Here is a 27,211-nt window from a genome sequence, read left to right as displayed (position 1 = left end):
ACTGTGTTATGTTTGGATGATGAAGTTCACATTTATCTTTTAAAATAAAACTTCACTTTATTTCCCATCAGTACAAAACATTGTTTAGATGCTTTTCAGACAACAATGCTGTTTAGACGCGTTTGTTGTATGATACGTTCTGTTGCTCCTGTTCCAATCACATGTTTGTGATCGTACACTGCAGGGACCACTCAACAAGGATCACAAATATGTGATCGTATGCATCTAAGGGTTAAGATTGTTTTGTACATGAGCCAATGGCCATGGGGTATGTTGAGCTAATGGCCACCATACCCCATACAAATAATAATTACGTTTAGTTAGTTTTATGCATAATATGCAAAGTATTTTTGCAGTGTCATGCATATGAACTCAAAATAGTGCATTTTTATTGTTACAGAGCAGACATCATCATCCCCGTGTATACAAAGGTGAAACAAGCAGCGGTCTAACCCCCCTTGAGGTTCTTGAGAGAGCAGCCAAGGAAGTCAGAGAAGGGAAGAAGTCCATTCAAGCAGCAGCAAAGGATGAAAACATTTACTGAATGACATTGAAGAGGAACCTTCAAAAAAAGAAAACAAACATGAACCTGTGTGAAGGATAGGCTGTGACAGAGTAAAAGAGGCACAATAAGGTCTTATCTGATGACATGGAGTCTGAGCTTGTTAACATATCAAGAATCTTGTGGACCAGTTTTATGGGCTTAGTAGCCTCAAATGCAGAGAACTTGCCTACGAATTGGCACATCAAAACAACATCCCTGTCTCAGACAACTGGTCAAGAAATGGAAGAGTAAGTGATATTGAACAGAGGGATCTATACTGTATATGAATGTAGGCATAAATGTAAGATTTACAGTAAACCACACCCCCTTGCCATGAATGAATCTTTGACTTTCACCCGCCACAGTCCCAGGACACCATTACCCACTTACCCCAAGGTGCTTCAACTCAAAGTAAGTTGTTCCAAGAGAAAGCTTATTTTCAAAACTGTTATGTTTACATTCATTCTGATTATTTCCAGGGATGCACTACATCCTAAAATACAGTGCCTTGCAAAAGTATTCATCCCCCTTGGCGTTTTTCCTATTTTGTTGCATTACAACCTGTAATTTAAATTGATTTTTATTTGGATTTCATGTAATGGACATAGACAAAATATTCCAAATTGGTGAAGTGAAATTAAAAAAATAACTTGTTTAGAAAAATTCAAAAAAATTAAAAACAGAAAAGTGGTGCGTGCATATGTATTCACCCCCTTTGCTATGAAGCCCCTAAATAAGATCTGGTGAAACCAATTACCTTCAGAAGTCACTTAATTAGTTAAATAAAGTCCACCTGTGTGCAATCTATGTATCATATGATCTGTCACATGATCTCAGTATATATACACCTGTTCTGAAAGGCCCCAGAGTCTGCAACACCACTAAGCAAGGGGCACCACCAAGCAAGTGGCACCATGAAGACCAAGGAGCTCTCCAAACAGGTCAGGGACAAAGTTGTGGAGAAGTACAGATCAGGGTTGGGTTATAAAACAATATCTGAAACTTTGAACATCCCACGGAGCACCATTAAATCAATTTTTTTTAAATGGAAAGTATATGGCACAACAACAAACCTGTCAAGAGAGGGCATTTTTATATAATAAAAAAAAATGTATTTCACCTTTATTTAACAAGGTTAGCTAGTTGAGAACAAGTTCTCATTTACAACTGCGACCTGGCCAAGATAAAGCAAAGCAGTGCGACACAAACAACAACACAGAGTTACACATGGAATAAACATTAATCAGAGAGGCAACAAAGAGACCAAAGATAACCCTGAAGGAGCTGTAAAGCGCCACAGCGGAGATTGGAGTATCTGTCCATAGGACCACTGTAAGCCGTATACTCCACAGAGCTGGGCTTTACGGAAGAGTGGCCAGAAAAAAGCCATTGCTTAAAGAAAAATATAAGCAAACACGTTTGGTGTTTGCCAAAAGGCATGTGGGAGACTCCCCAAAAATATGGAAGGTTCTCTGGTCAGATGAGACTAAAATGTAGCTTTTTGGTCATGAAGGAAAACGCTATGTCTCACGCAAACCCAACACCTCACATCACCCCGAGAACACCATCCCCACAGTGAAGTATCGTGGTGGCAGCATCATGCTGTGGGGATGTTTTTCATCGGCAGGGACTGGGAACTGGTCAGAATTGAAAGAATGATGGATGGTGCTAAATATAGGGACATTCTTGAGGGAAACCTGTTTCAGTCTTCCAGAGATTTGAGACTGGGATGGAGGCTCACCTTCCAGCAGGACAATGACCCTAAGCATACTGCTAAAGCAACACTCGAGTGGTTTAAGGGGAAACATTTAAATGTCTTGGAATGGCCTAGTCAAAGCCCAGAACTCAATCCAATTGAGAATCTGTAGTATGAGTAAAATATTGCTGTACACCAGTGCCTTGAAGAATGGGCAAAAACCCCAGTGGCTAGAAGTGCCAAGCTTATAGAGACATACCCCAAGAGACTTGCAGCTGTAATTGCTGCAAAAGGTGGCTCTACAAAGTATTGACTTCGCAATAAAAAAATAATTAGCATTTTCAAAGTGGTAGGCATGTTGTATAAATCAAATGTTACAAACCCCCAACAATCAATTTTAATTCCAGGTTCTAAGGCAACAAAATAGGAAAAATGCCCAGGGGGTGAATACTTTCGCAAGCCACTGTATATGTAGATATCTCTTTCAGAAACAATACAATATTTCCCTTGGCTGATAAATATGCTGTGAATGTTTTTTTTTCTCCACCCTCCCGGTTTCTATGCATATCTATATGCAGCGGCAGACCGCCCTAGATGGCCAAACCCAACAGTTGGTTTTAGATATGTATCTGGGATTATTATTTTCAGCAAACCATTCATCAGTGTCAGTTTAATTTATTACAAACCTCTCTGGTCTTCTTGCAGACTTGTCAAACGTCTATGAAAGTAAAATTCAGTGGCCAAGTCATCCTGGGACATGCTCTCTGTATTCAACCTCCAAATCTGAGAGTTTACTATATTATTAGAGATGCTGCTTCTTAATCCAAAAGAAGAGATTTAAGTAAGTAACTGAGGAAACATTGTCATTGCTAACATCTTCATCAGCATTCTTAATGCACACACAATTCCATCCCCAAGTATCCAACTGCCACATGGGGTTCAGCCAGCCCAGTATCCTCTGGGCCTCAGAGTGCAGTTGGATCTGATAGGGCTCCATTGATACTAGTCAGGAACCCAATCAGATCAGGCTTGTGGTCTGATGGGGGGAAACGTGCTCTGTAGAAGGTTCACCATAAAGATGCAGTATAATGTATTACTAGAACATAATATTTTACATACACTGATATAAAATAGTGTTCTATTTAATTCTGTGAGGTTCCTCATGGTCAAGTCACATCACCGCTCATTCATTGGTCCTCCTCTTCCACCATAGTAATTTCAGTCTCAGCTAGGCCCGGATTAGCAGTTCTTTGCCTGCCATTTGTCCTTTAGCCTATTCCCCATTTCCCTCTATTCCTCCTTAGTTGTCATATTGTCTGTGGATTGTTTCTATTCACTTGCTTCCTGTGACATTTTGGCACTCTCTGCAGAATACATCAACATCTTGGATCAAATCATAGGCTGAATAAAACGTTTTTTTTAGTATTTTATTGATTCAGCTTTGAGTAATGGTGCAGAACAGTACATTTTAGACTCACTAAGCATCCAGCAAAGAGAAACCTGTGATTTGTTTAATGTACAGAGTATTTTACAAGGCATTTGAGCAAGCAGAGGAAAGTTGTGTAATACACATTGTGTTACCCTTCAGTTGCAACTTTCATGGCAGTCTGTATCGAAGCCTTGTTTAATTTTCCCTCACACATATTCATTATTTGGCAAACTCCTACACACACACACACACACACACACACACACACACACACACACACACACACTCTACACACCCTCAGTTGGGTGCTATGGAGGTTGAGGCTCTGTGGTCCAGGCATTCCATATCAATCTGGAGTTCCATATTGCCTAGTTTCCATCAGGGGGAGGAACATGCCATGGCTTTGTAACTTTGGACCCTTCCAGCGATTTGCTCCTTGGCTCCAGCTCTGCTCTGCTCTGCAGCCACTCATTCGGCAGACACCACTCATTCCACACGCCGTGTTCACACTCACTTCTCTGACCAACTTTTCAGAGAGACGAACGCCGAAGAATTGTTGTTATTCAAGAACTTATGAAATCCAGCAGCATTGCATAAGGGGGACGAGCCAGCATTAAGAGCCTCTGTGGTATAAAAAGAGAGTGAGAGAGAGAGAGAGATTGAAAGATACCCCAGATAAAACAGAATAAGGGAGAAAGGGCTTTTGAAGAGTACTGAGAAATACTTGCTATTGTCTGTCACTGTGTGGCTCCTTATTAAAAGATAAGCCTATCTCTTACTGGTGAAAGATGGGCCACAACAGTTAGTCACAGACAAGATTCCCACATCCTCCTGCTTCCTCCCTTCTAATGTATAGAGTCTTACCTGCTCTTACTGTATAGCTGAGTATCCCCTTGCTCCCTTTCTAATGATTTGATTTTGCTCCACCATAAAGAATACAACAAGATTGTTTAGCAGAAGTATAATGTATAATGTCAAGGTTGTAAATGAATCCTAGAACATTCCAGGGTTTAATGCTGTCTTTGTCACACTAGTGGTCCAATAGAAACCCTCGAAATTGATATTATTCGCCCTTCCTTTAATAATATAATAGAACTATTACTCTATTAACTTCACTGTCATTACTGGTTTTACACTGCAATTGGACACAGTATGAATGCCTCATGCAGAAAGTGAGGATTGACATTCCATACTATATTGTTTATTGGATTATCTGAGGAAAGCTGTTTCTCGGTAGGATAGAATGCTATTATATCATTGTTGTTTTCCATAAAGATGTCTGATAGTGTTACTGTATTCCGTAGAATGTCCTCACTGCCGCCTTTGATAGGAATATGGACTATGGAATGTGTGTTTGTAGTCTAGATCCTCTGGAAACACTTTGCTCGCACTTTTGGTGTTGGTTAGAGGAGTGCTCTTTCTATCTTGGGGAAGCAATTACATAGGAAGACAAGGCTTTGACCTGCTATTTCATGATGAGGCTAATTCATTATTTTGACACAAATTACTATATATGTTGACCTATGTTCCCTCAAAAAACACGTGGCTACATACAGCTCTCACTTTGATCTCAAAACAAGCGCATGCCATGAACAGTCCAGTTTAAATGTCACAGATCCATATGGTCTATTTGCATATAGGCCTACTGCAGCTCGGATTGGTTATTCCGCACAGGTCTGTGTAGAGTAAGGGCTGAGTCTTGCATGTCAATGCCATAGAATCCTACTCTGATGCATTGAGCATAGTTTATTTTGTTTCGGTATATTGCATTTAAAGTGGCTAATATTGTGTTTTCGATCACAATTGCCACAGTAAAGGGAAACGTTGACAGTGTTAACTAACAGGGAAAGCTCTTGTTTATGTTAGTCATGTTTTCCAACAACACATTCTGTCAACAGAGGGCAGACAAACACACCTGTTGTTGACTGACAAATCACAACGGCACACGTAAATATGGCAACAGAGAGTCAGTCAGGAAACAGTTTATGGTATACAGACAGTGCCTCCAAAACAGGAACATGTAGAGGAGCGTGAGGGAACCTAATGGTCTGCTCCTTTAATGATCCCCTGGAGGGAGCGAATGGGAAACGTTGTGGACTACACCTTTAAAGATTTGACTCTGGGAGTTGTTTAAGTAGTCGGAGGTGACTTCAGAGCTCAGGTTAACTCTTGGAGACAAGCAGACACTACATAATGTGTATTATATTCGGTGGTTTACTGTACTAGATATCAGCCCAAGCCCTGGGCATCAGTCCCAGCTCCAGCTCACCTCTGCTGCTATTCTGCAAAGCCCTGCTGAAAGGGAGATGCGTCCCTAGGATTAAGAACCCACACTTTCACAGATACTGAGTTACAGAGCAGAGGGCTCCACCCCTGGACTACAGCAACTCCAGACAACAGACACCACAGCCTCTGTTCTCACCCATGGTTCTGCACACCTTTACACCTGCCCCCACTTCTTTACCCAACACTGCCCCTGCAAAGCCTCTCCATCAGTGCTAGTGGGATATAGGTTTATCAACTGAGGCCTCAGTGAAGTGTCTTAACAGTGTGAGGGGATTTCTCCTGTACCTGCTCTGGGCATCTTTCATTCTTGTTACTGTACATCCACAGACTGACAGCATGTAATATAATCTTGAGTGACAGCGTGAAATGTCAAATCAGACCACATTGGTGGTCTCACACGGAGGGGTCGGCATCAAAGCCTGACATCCAGGTGAGGTGTGATTGTAAAAGTCAAAGCTTTTCCCACCTGTGATTGACAGCTAGTCTCCCTCGGAGACTCTACAGCAGTCTCTTTTCTTTCCTTGTCTTCCCTACTACCTCTGATTTTGGCTCCCCTCTGCTCCCACCTCTCCATCATGTCCTCCAGAAGCCCTAAAGATAAGCCAGACAGGTAGGGGTGATAAAAGCAAGGCCTCTGTTGGTCCCTGGTCTGGCCCACGTTAAGAAGAGAGCATCAGAGCATCCATCTGCTCAGCAGGCAGCAGCATCTCTTGAAGCTCCTGTAACCACATGTGTTTCCAGTCTTCCCCTACTGTGGAATTCCTACCGATATGGAACAGGGGGCTTAATTGAAACAGCTTGCTACAGACATAGTCAGACGTTATTGGATTTAATGTATTTTATTGCGCAATGTCAGGAGTGTCTCGTTCAATGATAAGTGGGATCAACGTTGTCTTAAATCGTACCAGGGGGGCGTACCCATTTCATTGGCTGTATGTGTCAATGTGCAGATGGCCTCCTAATAGTGATTGATGCATCCAATCAAATGATCCCTTGGCCTATGTGTGCCTTAGAATGCTTTGCCATCCACATCAGAGCACAGACACTACCTGTCTGAGAATGGATTTGTTGTTATTATAAATAGGACAGGAGGCAGGTTGGTTTGGAGCTAAGAGAAGAGAGGATGTGTCTGATCAAAACAGGAGGAATTCCCATCCAGAACTCTGAGCCAGCCAGGTCCCAGGCAGGGCAGGGGGAGATTTATGAAGAAGCGGTCATTAGCTGCCTGAGCTGTACGTCTGACAAACATGAAGCATAAAGCTTCCTTAATCCCAGCTCTGCTCCCACTGGGGACCTTTATCACTGAGGGGTATGTGAGAGGCCTCTTGGGGTTACGGCCTAGTATAAGGTCTGTCTGCCAGGACCCAGTCTATGGCACGATTAGGGAGCCGTCTGAAATGAATCAATTACGAGTGGTGTGATTTAATATCGGCCTGTACTAACTGCAGCGGGTCACGTAGAGATCATAAATTGCCCCTGGTTTTGTAAGGGCGGCCAACGACTGCCTTCTTCTTCTGGATGTGCTGCTGGTTTATTTCTGCAGTACTGTTACGTGGCACATAATACTTCTTTGAGGACTGCCAAGACCAAGCTACAATTTACATACCAGCAGGGTTGGGTAGGTTACTTTCTAAATGTAATCCGTTACAGTTACTAGTTACCTGTCCAAAATTGTAATCAGTAACGTAACTTTTGGATTACCCAAACTCAGTAATGTAATCTGATTACAATCAGTTACTTTTAGATTATTTTCCTCTTAAAAGGCATTAGAAGACAAAAATGTATGATATCAATTGAACGACATCTATAGCAGGATAAATCAATGTTAAAGTTTACATAGCTGGCCATATATGGATGTTAAATTTTACTTAATGGGTTGGTTATGTAGGCTTCTTCTAACACATCGCTTTCTACTACATATAACAATACGATTAAATGATATCTTTACATTAAAAACCAAAGTCTATCAGAATTCCAGTCATTCCAATAAATGGTATACTCCTTGATCTTCATGGATAGGACTTGGATGTATGGAAGTATAGATTAGCCAAATTGTTTTACCTGAGCATGACCCCAAAACTAAGGACTTATTAGCCAGCCCTACTCTGTTGTTTATGATTTTGTTGTCATGGAGGACTGATTGGGCTCATTGATTCCAGTTGAAAAATAAATGCTGCTCTCAATGAATGGAATCCTTTCAGCGCTACTGAAAAGTGCTATTTTAATGAATGCCATATGATGCATTTGCTATAGGCCTATTGTTTACCTTTTTGTTGGTGGAACTTTGATATCTTGATAATATGCAGCTGTTTAAAGGGCAAATCCACAGATGACACGATAACAAAACGGTCAACCGGCTTCTGTTTTGGTAAAAAGCTGAGGGATGGGCCAACAGAAATGTAACCACTCTCAGATTAATAGACAGAGCTATGGATGCAAGGACTGACCCTCCATGATATCAAAATGAATGTTTTAACCATGTTATGAGGCTATACAGTGTTTGTTTACATTTACAATGTTTACAAACATTGGCGAAAAACACGCTTATATTTTGGGTTCTCATGGAGTACGACAGTTGATTTTTTAGCAGCAATAAAAGCCCCACTTTTATTCCATAGGCTGGGATCCACGCTATGCAGCTGTTGCAAAAGCACATTTTTCACTGGCTGTCCACTGGTTTCAAAAACCAAAATGATTGATAGGCAGCTTAAACTTCTTGAATTAAACAATATTGAGTTCCAATACACATTTAGATTTATGAACAGCCATCCACAATCCGTAAGGCACAAATAGCTAAATGAGAGAGCAACAGTGTTATTCACAATCACATCAATGCGCTATGTAGATATCAATAATCAGTGATATCCGTATCACTGTAGACTACACCACTGCTGTCATCCTTACCTCCAAGCGTTTATTCAAGTTGGATAATCTTTGGATGCCGACAGCAGCCGCACCATTGGAAGACAGCTTGGACTGTAGCCTACAAAAGCCTACTCCTGCTCTTTTCCCGCGATCCATCAAACACATTTGGTGTGTCATCATAGTGGTCTCTGATCGGTGGTCAGACTCGCTCAGGTGGAACAAATTTACATTTGTGCCTTTTTTCAATGGTGATTTGAATGTCATTCTGAATTTCTGAATTTAAACGTAATCTTTGAAGTAATCGTCTAGTTTTTCAAAAGTATCTGTAATCTGATTTCAATATTTTTGCTGGTTACGTAATGGATTATAGTTACCGTTTTTTGTATTTACATGAAATCCGTTACTCCCCAACACTGCGTACCAGTGTAACTAATACACTAAATCCTAAGCGTTATCTTATTACAAAGAAATATTATAAAAATGATAGTAAATATCAATATGTTTAATCTCGTTTGACATTCACAGAAAGTTTCATAAAATTATTTATTTGTCGCTAATCAAAATGAATTTGATTCTCATTCACACCGCCTTGAGAAAGATGAGACATAGCACCTCATGTTTCACTCGGAGTTACCTGTCAGCTGAGGTGAGTTATTTGTTGTGGTGGTGGAATGGATGGATGGATGGATGGATGGATGGATGGGAGGGAGGTAGGGAGGAAGGGAAGGAGCTCTGTTATGTGGATTACAGTAGAAGCTGCTGGGTGAGGATCAGAGAGCAGCACCACAGAGCACGGACCTAACACAATTGGTCTACATGAGAGCTAGATCAGCTAAAGGAGTGATCCAGTCCTGGGGGTGGGACGGGGGTCCAGAGCTGAGCTCAACCCCCAGAGGGGTACTGCACCGGCCTGTGGAGAGATACCTTCACATTCTCCTCTTTGAAAGGTCTCATTTATCCTTCTCTGACTAATATTGCCTTTGTCAGATTCATATCTCCACCCTCAGATGTTTTGTTGGTTTTAGCAGCCTCAAATTTGACCCCTCTACCTCTGGGTTTGATTCGATGCATATGTGTGTGTGAGCTGTCAAAATCGGTCCCTCCTTCCTTATAGGAAACACAACAGCTGTTTCAGTTGAGTTCCTACCAGGTCTAGCTTAACCTGATGAGCATGAAGACACACGTGACATGACTTCTGTTCAGATTGACTTCAAATACACTGATTACTTAGCTGTTCCACTGTAGCCACAACAACCCCATGCCACTTTGTATATACTGTCTTTACCTCTTTCTCTTTATCCTCCAATCAGTGACACTGGAGACCACTGGAATAGTGGATCAAGATGTTTTTCATTAGTGGAAATACTTTCTCTATTATCTAACTAGCCTTCATCTTATCCGGAAGTCGCTTAAGGTTCACACTTTTCAGATAAGACCTGCTACGGTAATATATGTGCTGATACGTTCAAGGACAAATAAATCAACTCTTGAAAATATTGACAACACAAGAAAGAAAGGTTGAACATCCACAATGGCTCGATTAAAAGATGTTTTCTTTCTCTAATGAGACCGACAACTTCAGGATGACCATTTATTGTCACAGCAGAACACTGTGCCAGTAAGTACTGTACACATCCAGCATAAAGCTGAGGAGATAGATAGTGTTGCGGTGTTAGATAGTAGTGGATACAGTAGATCGTGTTGCACTGGGTGACCTCCAGTTGCCTGGAGGTGACGTACCCTCAAGGTGCTGTAGCAGCGATAAAAGAAAACATGTCACCATAATCCCACGGACAATAGAACTAATAGACACAAAGTGGAAACTGGATATGGGGATGAACAATAGAAAAGGAGGGCAGAAATACATTTCAATAAGAACAATCACTATTTTGGAGTCTGTAAGGTTGTAAAATCCTGATTGTTGCCCTTTCTATAGATCCTAATACATCCCACAGATTTGTCCTTCTACCTTCAAGTTCTGAAGAATCCTAGTGAGATTTTACAAAGGCAGATGCTGTTTTTACATACACTGGTCAGACAGTTATTGGCTAGAAATATTTTTTTTACTGGTACTCGGCATCAGTGTGACATGTAGGAGATAATGTTAAGCTTCAGTGCTGTACCCATCTGTGTACAGTACAAGGGTTGGCAGACCACTGGATGGGCCCCCCAATTCCGCTTCATTCCCTAACAAATGAATCATATGGCATAGTGGCAGCAGTCATATCCGATATGCTGTTATGTCCATGCGAGACACATGTGCTACAACTTAAGTCGGCAGAATAAATCACCCTGTATGAGCGAAATGAGGAGGATTTCCCATTAACCCCAGAATGCCTTGTGCTCACTGGGGATCTCCCTCAGGCTAGCAGGCATAAAAACAACCTGGCCTGGAGCAGGAGCAGGAGCCTATACAGACTTAACACACAGGACCAGATTGTTGTTTCTCTTCAGTCTGTTTTCTGTCTCAGGATGGTAATGTGATCATCCATTTTGAAGGGAAAAGTATGTGGGTATTCGTATGGATGTCAACAGTGACATCAGGGCTACGAGGTGACAATATGGACCACAAGGAGTGGAGTAGGGTAGGGTAGGGCAGGGTAGGATAGTGTAGGGTAGGGTAGGGTGGGGTAGGGTAGGATAGTGTAGGGTAGGGTGGGGTAGGGTAGGGTAGGGTGGGGTAGGGTAGGGTAGGATAGTGTAGGGTAGGGTAGGGGTGGGGTAGGGTAGGGTAGGATAAGGTAGGGTGGGGTAGGATAGGGTAGGATAGTGTAGGGTAGGGTAGGGTAGGATGGTGTAGGGTAGGGTGGGTAGGGCTGTGTGATTAGCACAGTGCTAAGGTCTTACCCACAGGCCGGGCACCACTGAGAGAGAGATGCTCCATGTCCCAGAATGTGTTCATGGCTAAAATAGTGTGGGCTTTGTTTTCTTTTTACATGTTACTGTATAGCTGTCGAACAAAAAAACTGTGCTACATTAGGGGTCGTGAGCTAGGTAAGTGCTACTTTGGTGACGTTTTTACATCTGCTGCTGTAACTTTAACTGTATCCCCATCAAGCACAGTTCTCAACAACCCTTCAGTGGAAGAGAAGCAGCATTTAAAACCTGTCGCAGGGTAGACAGACGTAACTAAAACTCTGCGGCCTGCTTGACTGTTTATCAAAAGTACCAGGGCAGATGTGAATGGTGTTAGCCTGTGCTCCTGACTCTTAGTCAGACAGGCCAGTCATGGGAATGAGAAAAGGCAACTCTCCTTTCCTCCTCTCCCCCTGTCTTCCTCCTACTGAATGCCTCTTTATGTCGCAGTAGAGATGCATTGTTGCGTTGCTAAGGCCCGTCTCCAAGGGACATGTTTATCTCCCCTGATTTAATCACCTCCTCAGTCTTAAATGAAAACATTCAGACATTCTTCTCCTCTACTCTCCCTTTCTTTTGTGCACTATTTGTGTGCAAGCTGCTCCTTCCATAAAATAACTGTCATTTTGGCTCCCCGTTCCCTTCTCATTGAAGACCTCCGGAGCGCTGGCGTTAACTCTAACAGCCTTTGGCATCCCGAGACAGGAATTCATTTTTGCCTCCTGTGATGGCGGCGAGCTGAGGTTTCAACACTGTGGTAGCTACAAAGTTTGTATTATTATTATTATTCTTAGAGACGCATAGCTTTAAACTCCCTACTTCTTACCGTTCCGCTTTCCATGTGCTGAATGAGATTAATTGTTTGCTTACTGATCCCAGTCTGAAATAATTTATGTAATATAAATAGCCGACATAAACTGTATCAGACACAAGATGCGGATCGGGTGTCTGCAGTCCACAGCCCTCCCACATGGTACAGTACATCACTCTGAGCTCTTCTCTCTGAGCATACTGGAACTTCTCCACGTTCAGCGCGTGTGTCACCGTATGTGTATGTGTGTCTGATGAGCACATGTGCCTGTATAGTGTGTCAGAGGCCGCACACGTGTGTGTATAGATGTGAATTCCATCTAGAGATGACCTAGTCGGGGGGCCCAAGATGAGCCAAGTTTATATGAGGAGTGTGTGTCCTGCCTGTCTCTGCTTCACACCCCAGCCCACTGTCATTGCAATGCAGCTCTACTGGCCCTGGTAAGGTGACCATGGGCTTATTACTGCATTTACCCCTTACATACTTTCCCCCACGATGTCCATGTCCCAGGTGGGTCACAGCTGTTAAGTGAGACACTTTGTTTGCTCATAAAATATCAGTGTTGACACCAAGACAAAAACAAAAACGTATTAATGAACCCCTGACACTTTTGAGTTAGTACCTCCCGTCTCTGCTATGCTGCTGGATGGTTCTTTAGTCCCAGGAGGTTATATTTGTCCTTAGAATATCTCACTTTTCTTTTCACTTCTGTGTGGACATGAAGACAACCATTTCTCAGGCCCCCCTATGAGCTGTGAGTTGGGGCCACCGCCGCTATATCTGCCTTCAGTGAGCTGAGCAATGTAGCCCCTGATCCTCTGGCAGGCCCCAAGTCATAGCTCATAGGGGGATTAACGTTTTCAGTCTGTTCCTAAGAGAAAACAGAGCAGACTTTTTCCACTGTGGGTGCAACACTTGGTGGGCTTTAGAAGCTAATAGCGTGTAATGAGAATGCTTGAGAATGATGCCGGAGGGGATGGCTGCCGTTTTACGGGCTCCTAACCAACTGTGCTATTTTGTGTTTTTTTCACATTGTTTGTAACTTACTTTGTACATAATGTTGCTGCTACCATCTCTTATGACCGAAAAGAGCTTCTGGACGTCAGAACAGCGATTGCACACCTCTAACTGGACGTAGGTTTTTCTTTGATGAGTCCGATGCGAAGGATATACTGTTTCACCGAGACCAGGCCCAATCCCTGTAATTCTCATGAAGAAAAGACAGAGGTACAGGGGGTGGCGATCGGGGTGCCTTGTTAGAATAAGTTGATGAGTTGGTAACCCGCCTCTACCATCCGTTCTATTGGCCAACGTGCAATCACTGGAGAATAAACTGGATGAGCTCTGTTTGAGACTATCCTACAAACGGGACATTAAAAAATGTAATATATTATGTTTCACCGAGTCGTGGCTGAACGACGACACGGATAATATACAGTTGACCAGGTTTTCCATGCATCTGCAGGACAGAACATTTTGACAAGAAGGTTGACTACATCCGATCCTCGTTTGTTAAGTCAAATGACACCGCTGGTTCTGCTCACATTGCCCTACCCTATGCTTTGACCTTTCTCCCCTCTCTCTCCAGATGAAATCTTGCGACTTGTGATGGCCTCCCGCCCAACAACCTGCCCACTTGACCCTATCCCCTCCTCTCTTCTCCAGACCATTTCCGGAGACCTTCTCCCTTACCCCACCTCGCTCATCAACTCATCCTTGACCGCTGGCTACGTCCCTTCCGTCTTCAAGAGAGCGAGAGTTGCACCCCTTCTCAAAAAACCTACACTCGATCCCTCCGATGTCAACAACTACAGACCAGTATCCCTTCTTTCTTTTCTCTCAAACTCTTGAGCGTGCCGTCCTTGGCCAGCTCTCTTGCTATCTCTCTCAGAATGACCTTCTTGATCCAAATCAGTCAGGTTTCAAGACTGGTCATTCAACTGAGACTGCTCTTCTCTGTGTCACGGAGGCTCTCCGCACTGCTAAAGCTAACTCTCTCTCCTCTGCTCTCATCCTTCTAGACCTATCTGCTGCCTTTGATACTGTGAACCATCAGATCCTTCTCTCCACCCTCTCCGAGTTGGGCATCTCCGGCGTGGCTCACTCTTGGATTGCGTCCTACCTGACAGGTCGCTCCTACCAGGTGGCGTGGCGAGAATCTGTCTCCGCACCATGTGCTCTTACCACTGGTGTAATCTTCTCCTTTCCCCCTTCTGATAACCAGGTGGCGAATCGCATCTCTGCATGTCTGGCAGACATATCAGTGTGGATGACGGATCACCACCTCAAGCTGAACCTCGGCAAGACGGAGCTGCTCTTCCTCCTGGGGAAGGACTGCCCGTTCCATGATCTCGCCATCACGGTTGACAACTCCATTGTGTCCTCCTCCCAGAGTGCTAAGAGCCTTGGCGTGACCCTGGACAACACCCTGTCGTTCTCCGCTAACATCAAGGCGGTGACCCGATCCTGTAGGTTCATGCTCTACAACATTCGCAGAGTACGACCCTGCCTTACACAGGAAGCGGCGCAGGTCCTAATCCAGGCACTTGTCATCTCCCGTCTGGATTACTGCAACTCGCTGTTGGCTGGGCTCCCTGCCTGTGCCATTAAACCCCTACAACTCATCCAGAACGCCGCAGCCCGTCTGGTGTTCAAGTTCTCTCACGTCACCCCGCTTCTCCGCACACTCCACTGGCTTCCAGTTGAAGCTCGCATCTGCTACAAGACCATGGTGCTTGCCTACGGAGCTGTGAGGGGAACGGCACCTCCGTACCTTCAGGCTCTGATCAGTCCCTACACCCAAACAAGGGCACTGCGTTCATCCACCTCTGGCCTGCTGGCCCCCCTACCTCTGAGGAAGCACAGTTCCTGCTCAGCCCAGTCAAAACTGTTCGCTGCTCTGGCACCCCAATGGTGGAACAAGCTCCCTCACAACGCCAGGACAGCGGAGTCAATCACCACCTTCCGGAGACACCTGAAACCCCACCTCTTTAAGGAATACCTGGGACAGGATAAAGTAATCCTTCTAACCCACCCCCCCCTATCCCCCCTCCCCAAAAAAGATATAGATGTACTATTGTAAAGTGGTTGTTCCACTGGATATCATAAGGTGAATGCACCAATTTGTAAGTCGCTCTGGATAAGAGTGTCTGCTAAATGACGTAAATGTAAATGTAGAACAGCTACGTCCGGTAAGACGAGGGGTGGTGGTGTGTGTCTATAACAGCTGGCGCGCAATGTCTAATATTAACCTCTCTAGGGGGTGTGGGACGGTAGTGTCCCACCTGGCCAACATCCAGTGAAATTGCAGAGCGCCAAATTCAAAAACAGAAATACTCATTATAAAAATTCATAAGACATACAAGTGTTATACATCAGTTTAAAGACTAACTTCTTGTTAATCCAACCACGGTGTCAGATTTCAAAAAGGCTTTACGGCGAAAGCATACCATGCGATTATCTGAGAACAGCGCCCAGTAGACAAATCATTACAAACAGTTACCAGCCAAGTAGAGGAGTTACACAAGTCTACAATAGCGATAAAATGAATCACTTACCTTTGATGATCTTTATATGGTTGCACTCACAAGACTCCCATTTACTCAATAAATGTTTGTTTTGTTCGATAAAGTTCCTCTTTATATCCAAAAACCGCATTTTGTGCAGTAATCCACAGGCTCAACAGGCAGATGAAAAATCTGAAAAGTATCAGTAAAGTTCGTAGAAACATGTCAAACGATGTTTATAATCAATCCTCAGGTTGTTTTTAGTCATAATAATCAATAATATTTCAACCGGACAAAAGCTTCGTCAATATAAAAGGAAAACAAGAAAGGCGCACTCTCGGTCGTGCGCATGAAAAACCTCTGGGACACTGCAGTGTCCACTCATTCAGAGTGGTCTTACTCCCTCATTTTTCAGAATACAAGCCTGAAACCATTTCTAAAGATTGTTGACATCTAGTGGAAGCCATTGGAAGTGCAATTTGAGTCCTAAGTCAATGGAATCCTTATAGGCAGTCAATGGAAAACTACAACAACAAAAAATCCCACTTCCTGGATGGCAGTTTTCTTTGGGCACACTTTTCATCCGGAGGTGAAAATAGTGCCCCCTACTCTAGTGAGGTTAAGGAAGTCTCAAGGTATTGCTCGCCTGAGGTAGAGTAATTCATGATAAGCTGTAGACCACACTATCTACCAAGAGAGTTTTCATCTACAGTGCATTTGGAAAGTATTCAGACCCCTTAATTTTTCCACATTTTGTTACGTTACAGCCTTATTCTAAAATTGATTACATTTGTTTTTTTCCTCATCAATCTACACACAATACCACATAATGATAAAGCAAAAACAGGTTTTTAGAAAAAACTTTAATATCATATTTACATAAGTATTCAGACCCTTTATTCAGTACTTTGTTGAAGCACCTTTGGCAGCAATTACAGCCTTGAGTCTTCTTGGGTATGATACTACAAGCTTGGCACACCTGTATTTGGAGAGTTTCTCCCATTCTTCTCTGCAGATCCTCTCAAGCTCTGTATAATTGGAGGTGTAGTGTCGCTGCACAGCTATTTTCAGGTCTCTCCAGAGATGTCAGATCGGGTTCAATTCCGGGCTCTGGCTGGCCCACTCAAGGACATTCAGAAACTTGTTCCGAAGCCACTCCTGCATTGTCTTGGCTGTGTGATTAGGGTTGTTGTCCTGTTGGAAGGTGAACCTTCAGCCCAGTCTGAGGTCCTGAGCACTCTGGAGCAGGTTTTCATCAAGGATCTCTCTGTACCTTGCTCTGTTCATTTTTCCCTCGATCCTGACTAGTCTCCGAGTCCCTGCCTCTTAAAAACAGCATGATGCTGCCACCACCATGCTTCACTGTAGGGATGGTGCCAGGTTTCCTCCAGATGTGACGCTTGGCATTCAGGCCAAAGAGTTCAATCTTGGTTTCATCAGACCAGGGAATCTTGTTTGTCATGGTCTGAGAAACCTTTAGGTGCCTTTCGGCAAACTCCAATCAGGCTGTCATGAGGCTTTTATGGCCACTCTACCATAAAGGCCTGATTGGTGAAGTGCTGCATAGATGGTTGTCCTTTTGGAAGGTTCTCCCATCTTCACAGAGGAACTCTGGAGCTCTGTCAGAGTGACCATCGGGTTCTTGGTCAAAGAGGTGACAAAGGCCCTTCTCCCTCGATTGCTCAGTTTGGCCGGGCGGTCAGGTCTCGGAAGAGTTTTGGTGGTTCCAAACTTCTTCCTTTGAAGAATGATGGAGGCCACTGTGTTCTCGGGGACCTTCAATGCTGCAGAGCTATTTTGGTACCCTTCCCCAGATCTGTACCTCGACACAATCCTGTCTCTGAGCTCTACGGATGATTCCTTTGACCTCATGGCTTGTTTTTTTTCTCTGACATGCACTGTCAGCTATGGGACCTTACATAGACGTGTGTGTGCCTTTCCAAATCATGTCCAATCAATTTCATTTACCACAGGTGGACTCCAGTCAAGTTGTAAAAACATCTCAAGGATGATCAATGGAAACAGGATGCACCTGCGTGCTTAGTCCCCTCCTGTACTCCCTGTTCACCCACAACTGCGTGGCCTAGCACGACTCCAACACCATCATTAAGTTTGCTGATGACACAACAGTGGTAGCCCTGATCACCAACAACGATGAGACAGTCTATGGGGAGGTCAGAGACCTGGCAGTGGGGTGCCAGGACAACAACTTCTCCCTCAATGTGAGCAAGACAAAGGAGATGATCATAGACTACAGGAAAACGAGGGCCGAACACGCCCCCATTCACATCGACAGGGCTATAGAGGAGCGGGTCGAGAGTTTCAAGTTCCTTGGTGTCCACATCACCAACAAACTATCATGGTCCAAACACACCAAGACAGTCGTGCAGAAGGCACGACAACGCTTTTTCCCCCTCAGGAGACTGAAAAGATTTGGCATGGGTCCCCAGGTCCTCAAAAAGTTGTACAGCTGTACCATCAAGAGCATCCTGACCGATTGCATCACTGCCTGGTATGGCAACTGCTCGGCATCCGACCGTAAGGCGCTACAGAGGGTAGTGCATCACTGGGCTGTATCACTTCCTGCCATCCAGGACCTATATACTAGGCGGTGTCAGAGGAAGGCCCAAAAAGTTGTCAAAGACTCCTGTCACCCTAGTCATTGACTGTTCTCTCTGCTACCGCACAGCAAGTCCAAAAGGTTCCTTAACAGCTTCTACCCCCAACTCATAAGACTGCTGAACAATTAATCAAATGGCCACACAGACTATATACATTGACATCCCCCCACTCCTCCCTTAGCTTTTATACTGCTGCTACTCACTGTTTATTATCCATGCCTAGTCACTTTACCCTACCTAGATGTACATATTACCTCCACTAACCTGTACCCCTGCACATTGACTCAGTACCGGTACTCTATGTATATAGCCTCGTTATTGTTATTTTATTGTGTTACTTTTTATTACGTTTTTATTTTAGTTTATTTTGTAAATATTTTCTTAACTCTATTTCTTCAACTGCATTGTTGGTTAAGGGCTTATAAGTAAGCATTTCACGATAAGGTCTACACCTGTTGAATTCGGTGCATGTGATTTGATTTGATTCTATTTTATTTGGATGCCCTCTCCACAGCGCAGGGCAGGGCAGCTTTACGAGACCCGTCGAGGGGCTTAGCTAGTGGGGCTGCTGGAAAGACGAGACGGGCCTCTGGTGTTATGGGCGAAGTGGAAAAGGCTTTGTGTCTTTATTTCATCAGAGCTCTGGATGACACTTGTAAAGCCCCGTGTGTGTGTGTGTGTGTGTGTGTGTGTGTGTGTGTGTGTGTGTGTGTGTGTGTGTGTGTGTGTGTGTGTGTGTGTGTGTGTGTGTGTGGCTAGTCTGTGGGAAGGCAGAGTAACTAATAACCTTTAATCAAAGCAGCACACCCTTGGTTATTCTGTCTGTTGGTGAGAAATGTTGCCACAACTTTCTCCCACCTGCCAGCCCTGTAGTAAATACAAATAAACCAGCCTCTCTGACCTGGAGGCTTTATGTGCTGAGGGTGTTCTGTTGGACAGGTCCACACACACGCACACAGGTACGAGCCAGGGTGTGCCCTGCATATAAACCCTACTACGTGCCCAATGGTATTTACTAAGTTAGGTATAGAGTCAACCCTAGGCACATACACGCACAGATCATGTTTACATGAGGAGATTAAAGCCCGGAGCTCAACTGCATGGCTCTCAACAGTTCTGTGAGCTTATCATAGTGACAACTGGCACAGTTCATAGTATGGCTGTGGTGAAGGGAACGATGGTCAGTGATAAAGCAATCATTTGTCATTGAAATGAAGGGAGGTACTGTACGTGCTGAGAAGTTGTTTCTCAATCAATGCTTTATTTCTTAGCTAACTGCTTTATTAAAGACAACATACAGTATCTAGTGTGCATTATGTAGAATATCAAACATGCAACTAGATTTCATCCACCAAAACACAAAATAACGCCACCGAGAATACCTTCACATTGGCTTGTAGTTTGCTTATCTATGTTTTATTATTTGTGGAAAATCATCCCTAACCTTTATACAGTTCTTTTAAACTCTGGATAAATATCAGGAATGTGATGTTTCTTCTTTTCTTTAATTCAATGTTTCAGCAAAATGATTCCTCAATATCTTCATCTATAGAATTAACTGTCGTATTCAAGAGGATTGTTTGAATTGATTGGTCAGATTGGAAAAGTCTCTTCTATCATTCCATTCTACCACCAAGTCATGTTGTAAAGATCTGGAAGTGGTGGGCAGCTGAACATGGTGTTTTGAATCAGAAAATATAATTTTCGAATTTGATGGAAATGGGAGACAAAAAGTGGTAAAAATCATCACACACAGCTAACAAATCATCATATCTGCTGAGCGAGGCTGAGCCTCAGCCAAAGAGCCACCCAAGCAGAATAACGCAAAGTTCCATCTTCGTCAGCAGAAGAACTGAGTAAAATAACATTCTCTCAGGATTCCTCTCATCTGAGGCAGACTATTTTCTTCTGATATATTGGAGAAAAGAAACAGACAAAAGTTTTCATAGAACTAATTTCTTAATCAGTAGTTAATCACAATAGTATTTCATGTATAATTCCATTCACAGAATCCTAAAAAATAAGCAACCATTCCTGCCATGCCTCTGCCAGACAGACCAAAGTAGGTCAGATGAAATGAAAGGCATGCTTGTCTGGTCACGGGGCTGTTTGGCTCTCCAGGAGAGGAAGTGCTGTCTCCGTGATGTGTCTCCCAGGTGGCCTATAGGGAGTGACTGTGAGGAGAGCTATATGTCCCCCATGGGTCCTGTCCCCCAGCTCAGAGCAGCCCCCACCCCTCCGAGTTATATTCAAACTGTGGTGTTATTAGTTACCTGAGCCACTCGAGCAGCACACTTTAGAGAGAGAAAAAAGAGCAACACTTTTTGCAGTCTGTAAAACGTTCACCTTTAGCCCCACTCAGAACAAGACGTTTTCCAGCCTAATGCATCCCTGCTTTTAATATGGGACCGTTTTCCGTATTCTTTTTTGACCATCTCCCTTTGCTCTTCAGCAGAAAGAGGTATCAGCTAACACCTGACATGCCGTTCATTCGCAGGCAGGCCATGCAACAACGAGAAAGAGAAGTGGTCACACTCCTGTCTGGAGCTGACCTTCTGGAGGAGTTGATATAGAGCAGAGCTGCCTGCCAGAGAGAGAGAGAGAGAGAGAGAGAACAGGAGAGAGAGACAGAGCGAGAGAGAGAGAGAGAGCGAGAGAGAGAGAGAGAGAGAGAGAGAGAGAGAGAGAGAGAGCAAGAAAGAAAAGAACAGAGGGCTTTCCTCCCCAAGCCATTGTTTTCCTCCAGATCACCTTTTAGCCAACGTTTATGCCCACTGCTCATGCTCTATTGAAGCGATCAGGCTTTTCTCCCCAAGACTCCTCACAGGCCCTGGAAACGATTGGAAGAGATGACGCTTATTTTATAGACACCGTATGTCCCATCCACTGTTCTACTAAGATAGAATGGGTGTCTTGGCGTCCTGTTTCCATGTGAAAAGGACAATATAGATACAATGTTTCATGTGTCAGAATTATAGCCAGGTGTTTTTGTTTTATTACTGATTCAGTGAATGTCTCTGTTCCGTAGAAGGCCTCAGCTGTGTGTGTCCAGGGGGATTAAGCAGGTTTAGGTTTAAATCATGTGGGATTTTCTGGGCTGAGTCGAGCTGTCCTCTCATTTAGTGAAGTCTGTGTACACTTGGCCTGGGATGAATTAAACCATTATTAATTACCCTACATGCAGTTCAGCAGCCCCATAAATAACCATGAAAAAAGGGACAGATAGACCCGCTAGACCCCTGACGGGAATACGCTGTGACTGTGAGTTCAGAGGCTTGGTAGCGGAAAATGACGCTTCAGACTCTGAATGTAAATGTCATTTCTTTTTTACAGTTGTAATGACCATGAACCTGCTTATAGCTTATATAAATAAACAACAACAATTTCCAGACCTCCACAACTGTCAAGCTTGCGTCAGCTACCTCTGCAAATCTATGTGACCGCTATGAAGATATTTTAAAACTTACTCAAACAGCACAGTAATAAGATGTTCACAAAATGTAATTTTGTTCATCAAGGGCTGACCGAGAAAGTGCTAGGCCTATAATTTCATATTTCTGAGTCCAGTGCTGGGAATAAATTAAAACAAGCATATCAAACCACATATTTGATATAAATCGTGAAGGATCGTCTTGTGTATGAGGGCTGTTGTACTGATTTATTTTCTTCCCCCCCTCCCTGTTCTTGTTTCTCCCACCAACCCACCAGGCTCACAGAGAAGGTGTGTGGTGCATCAAAAGGCCAAGAGACCCTCAGGCACCAAAGGCCCAAAGAACATCACTATGAACAGGTTTACATTATTTTTGTGTTATATTTGTCAAAATGATCCACTGACTTTCATTCAACTTTCTCAGCGCTCCCCGTCCTCCTCATCATAATCATAATCAACATCAGCATTATCATTACCAAATCAAATTTGATTTGTCACATGCGCCGAATGCAACGATAGACCTTACTGTGAAATACTTACTGACAGGCCCTTAACCAACAATGCAGTTCAAGAAATAGAGTTAAGAAAATATTTACAAAATAAACTAAAGTAAAATTTTTTTTATTAAAAGTAACAATAAAATTACATAACAATAACGAGGCTATATACAGGGGGTACCGGTACCGAGTCAATGTGCGGGGGTACAGGTTAGTCGAGGTAATTTGTACATGTAGGTAGGGGTATGTAGGTAGGGTAGGGGTCAATGTAAATAGTCCGGGTGGCCATTTGATTAATTGTTCAGCAGTCTTATATCTTGGGGGTAGAAGCTGTTAAGGAGCCTTTTGGACCTAGACTTGGTGTTCTGCATGCTCATTAACACCCGTATATTGGTATCTTCTCTGAAAACTGCGAATTCATAGACTGTACAGTAGGTGCAAATTAACCACTGTACGTATTTGTTGATTCTATTGAGGCCATCATTTCAAGCCCTGTACTTGGCCAGCTCATGTAAAATATGAGGTCAGTTTATTTTTTTAAATCAGCCTCCGTTTCAATCCCGCTCGAGCTCACCCCACCACATTCTGCATCGGCAACAGAAGAAAAAAAACGTGCTCCATCCTTTCTGTTTCACCCTGAGCAAGTCCTCATTCATACTTAAACCCAAATTATTTGTTGAAGGCGATTAGAGTTTTAATAACCGTAAGAGGAGAATGCCTGTGAATTGCCTAGTCAAAATATTTATACTGCGCTCAGAATAAAATGGGCTGGTTTTTGCCAGAGTTCAGTGGAGACAGTATAGCTTTATTTTAGTCCACAGCCTGCCAACCCTGTTGCTACAACCCCTCCACATCCTAGTCCAAAGCAGAGGCCGTATAGAACAATCATTTAGCTGACGTCCATTTGGACTGACTATGTGGTTGACTCATACACAACTAAAAGGACAGGAGTGTGTGTGGATGGGTGATGCTGATGTGTAGAGGTGGGAGGCAGAGGGTGGTAGCTGTTCAGTCCCCTCCTTGTGTGTCACCTTGCTGGCACAACCGGGCCTGGTGAAAAATCCCTCAAGAGTCCTCAAGTTTATCATCTTATCATTGTAAAACAATCAGTACAGGAACAAGCACCTCATTCCCTGGGTTTTCACAGACAAGGAAAATAATGACGAAGCTACAGTAACCCTGTGTGGAACAGATTACATAAGTGAAGACTGTGTTTCATAAGTAGGTGCCAGCGAGATGTGATAGGATCTTAATGTGGTGTTAAATGTATGTGAATGTTTACACTTACTTTTGACATTTCGTGACAAGACTTTTAAATAACCATTCATCGGAGTTCAAATGGCAATATGGGAATTACTTTATGAGTCCCTTAGATTAGTTGATGGAAGGCTAATGTGCAATGAACAAATACAAAATGGCTTCACTGTAAATTTTGTTCACGGTTAAAAAATGTATTGCACAATATCAAATAAATGTTGCCCTGGGAAAATGTCTTATCAAATAATGGTAATGCACTCCACACAAGGAAAATACTACATGATAAAAAGAGTTGGACCACACTGTAAATATGAAACACAGCACACAACATTTTTGTGTTTTATGATTAAAAACAAGGAATATAATATAATGTATTGCTTTGTTATTCACCACAGTTCCTATGAGCAATATGTTTGAATGTGCCACCGAGCCATGCTTCTACTGGCCATATTGTGTTATGCATCAGTGGTAAAGCTGGTCAGATAAATGGCTCTCAGGAGTGGATGGCATGTTGTGTAGACAGGTAATACAGTAGCTGGTTCTTCTGGCCATTAGCTGAGTGTGGGCTGCTGTTGGTCTCTGAGACAGGTAATGGAGAGACAGTTCTGTTGACTAAATGATAAGGATCTTGCTATTAGCCACATTGCTGCACAGACCCGTTGCACCATATGGAGGAGACCAGAAAAGATTATACAGATTTTCAAGAAGGATTTTATACAGAAAGAATCGCTCGACTTTCTAAAAAGGACGTACTCTTACTGTACATGTATTTCTTTCAATATATACACCGAGTGTACAAAGCATTAGGAAGACCTGCTCTTTCAATGACATAGACTGACCAGGTGAATCCAGGTGGAAGCTATGATCCCTTATTGATGTCACTTGTTAAATCTAATTCAATCAGTGTAGATGAAGGGGAGGAGACAGGTTAAAGAATTAATTTTAAGCCTTGAGAGAATGTTTTGTATATTCAGTATATATACAGTGTGTATATGTATACATATATACAGTTGTAGCCAAAAGTTTTGAGAATGACACAAATATTAATTTTCACAATGTCTGCTGCCTCAGTTTGTATGATGGCAATTTGCATATACTCCAGAATGTTATGAAGAGTGATCAGATGAATTAACTGAATCCCCAAAAAACATTTCCACTGCATTTCAGCCCTGCCACAAAAGGACCAGCTGACATCATGTCAGTGATTCTTTCGTTAACACAGGTGTGAGTGTTGATGAGGACAAGGCTGGAGATCACTCTGTCATACTGATTGAGTTCGAATAACACACTGGAAGCTTCAAAAGGAGGGTGGTGCTTGGAATCATTGTTCTTCCTCTGTCAAACATGGTTACCTGCAAGGAAACACGTGCCGTCATCATTGCTTTGCACAAAAAGGGCTTCACAGACAAGGATATTGCTGCCAGTAAGATTGCACCTAAATCAACCATTTATCGGATCATCAAGAACTTCAAGGAGAGCGGTTCAATTGTTGTGAAGAAGGCTTCAGGGCGCCCAAGAAAGTCCAGCAAGCGCCAGGACCGTCTCCTAAAGTTGATTCAGCTGCGGGATCGGGGCACCACCAGTACAGAGCTTGCTCAGGAATGGCAGCAGGCAGGTGTGAGTGCATCTGCACACACAGTGAGGTGAAGACTTTTGGAGGATGGCCTGGTGTCAAGAAGGGCAGCAAAGAAGCCACTTCTCTCCATGAAAAACATCAGGGACAGACTGATATTCTGCAAAAGGTACAGGGATGGACTGCTGAGGACTGGGGTAAAGTCATTTTCTCTGATGAATTCCTTTCCGATTGTTTGGGGCATCCGGGAAAAAGCTTGTCCGGAGAAGACAAGGTGAGCGCTACCATCAGTCCTGTGTCATGCCAACAGTAAAGCATCCTGAGACCATTCATGTGTGGGGTTGCTTCTCAGCCAAGGGAGTGGGCTCACTCACAATTCTGCCTAAGAACACAACCATGAATAAAGAATGGTACCAAAACATCCTCAGAGAGAAACTTCTCCCAACCATCCAGGAACAGTTTGGTGAAGAACAATGCCTTTTCCAGCATGATGGAGCACCTTGCCATAAGGCAAAATTGATAACTAAGTGGCTCGGGGAACAAAACATCGATATTTTGGGTCCATAGCCAGGAAACTCCCCAGACCTTTATCCCATTGAGAACTTGTGGTCAATCCTGTATGTAAATATGTACAGTGGGGGGGGGAAAGTATTTGATCCCCTGCTGATTTTGTACGTTTGCCCACTTACAAAGAAATGATCAGTCTATAATTTGAATGGTAGGTTTATTTGAACAGTGCGAGGCAGAATAACAACAAAATAATCCAGAAAAACGCATGTCAAAAATGTTATAAATTCATTTGCATTTTTCTGCAAAACATGACTTAGTACTTGGTGGCAAAACCCTTGTTGGCAATCACAGAGGTCAGATGTTTCTTGTAGTTGGCCACCAGGTTTGCACACATCTCAGGAGGGATTTTGTCCCACTCCTCTTTGCAGATCTTCTCCAAGTCATTAAGGTTTCGAGGCTGACGTTTGGCAACTCAAACCTTCAGCTCCCTCCACAGATTTTCTATGGGATTAAGGTCTGGAGACTGGCTAGGCCACTCCAGGACCTTAATGTGCTTCTTCTTGAGCCACTCCTATGTTGCCTTGGCCGTGTGTTTTGGGTCATTGTCATGCTGGAATACCCATTGACGACCCATTTTCAATGCCCTGGTTGAGGGAAGGAGGTTCTCACCCAAGATTTGACAGTACATGGCCCCGTCAAATGATGCGGTGAAGTTGTCCTGTCCCCTTAGCAGAAAAACACCCCCAAAGCATAATGTTTCCACCTCCATGTTTGACGGTGGAGATGGTGTTTTTGGGGTCATAGGCAGCACTCCTCCTCCTCCAAACACGGCGAGTTGAGTTGATGCCAAAGAGCTCCATTTTGGTCTCATCTGACCACAACACTTTCACCAGTTGTCCTCTGAATCATTCAGATGTTCATTGGCAAACTTCAGACGGGCATGTATATGTGCTTTCTTGAGCACGGGGACCTTGCGGGTGCTGCAGGATTTCAGTCCTTCACGGCGTAGTGTGTTACCAATTGTTTTCTTGGTGACTATGGTCCCAGCTGCCTTGAGATCATTGACAAGATCCTCCCGTGTAGTTCTGGGCTGATTCCTCACCATTCTCATGATCATTGCAACTCCACGTGGTGAGATCTTGCATGGAGCCCCAGGCCGAGGGAGACTGACAGTTCTTTTGTGTTTCTTCCATTTGCGAATAATCGCACCAAATGTTGTCACCTTCTCACCAAGCTGCTTGGTGATGGTCTTGTAGCCCATTCCAGCCTTGTGTAGGTCTACAATCTTGTCCCTGACATCCTTGGAGAGCTCTTTGGTCTTTGCCATGGT

The 27,211-nt window shown here is 43.5% G+C and overlaps 1 long non-coding RNA gene across 2 annotated transcripts in view; it reads left to right on the top strand.

Annotated features, from left to right (window-relative positions):
- The first annotated feature begins 404 nt into the window (after positions 1-404).
- Positions 405-27,211, top strand: part of LOC106603614 (uncharacterized) — a 43,744-nt gene continuing 16,937 nt past the window's right edge. The window contains exons 1-3 of one of the 2 annotated variants that reach the window (XR_006769645.2): positions 405-792; positions 910-955; positions 22,323-22,404. This is a non-coding gene — a long non-coding RNA (uncharacterized LOC106603614). Of the gene's footprint in view, positions 956-22,322; positions 22,405-27,211 lie in introns of both variants that reach the window. The other variant, XR_014392163.1, reaches the window with a different exon arrangement.

This window comes from Salmo salar, chromosome 04, assembly GCF_965601325.2.
Source record: "Salmo salar chromosome 04, fSalSal1, whole genome shotgun sequence".
Taxonomy (NCBI): domain Eukaryota; kingdom Metazoa; phylum Chordata; class Actinopteri; order Salmoniformes; family Salmonidae; genus Salmo; species Salmo salar.
Note: the sequence above shows the minus strand (reverse complement) of the source record. Positions and strands in the feature narration are given on the sequence as shown.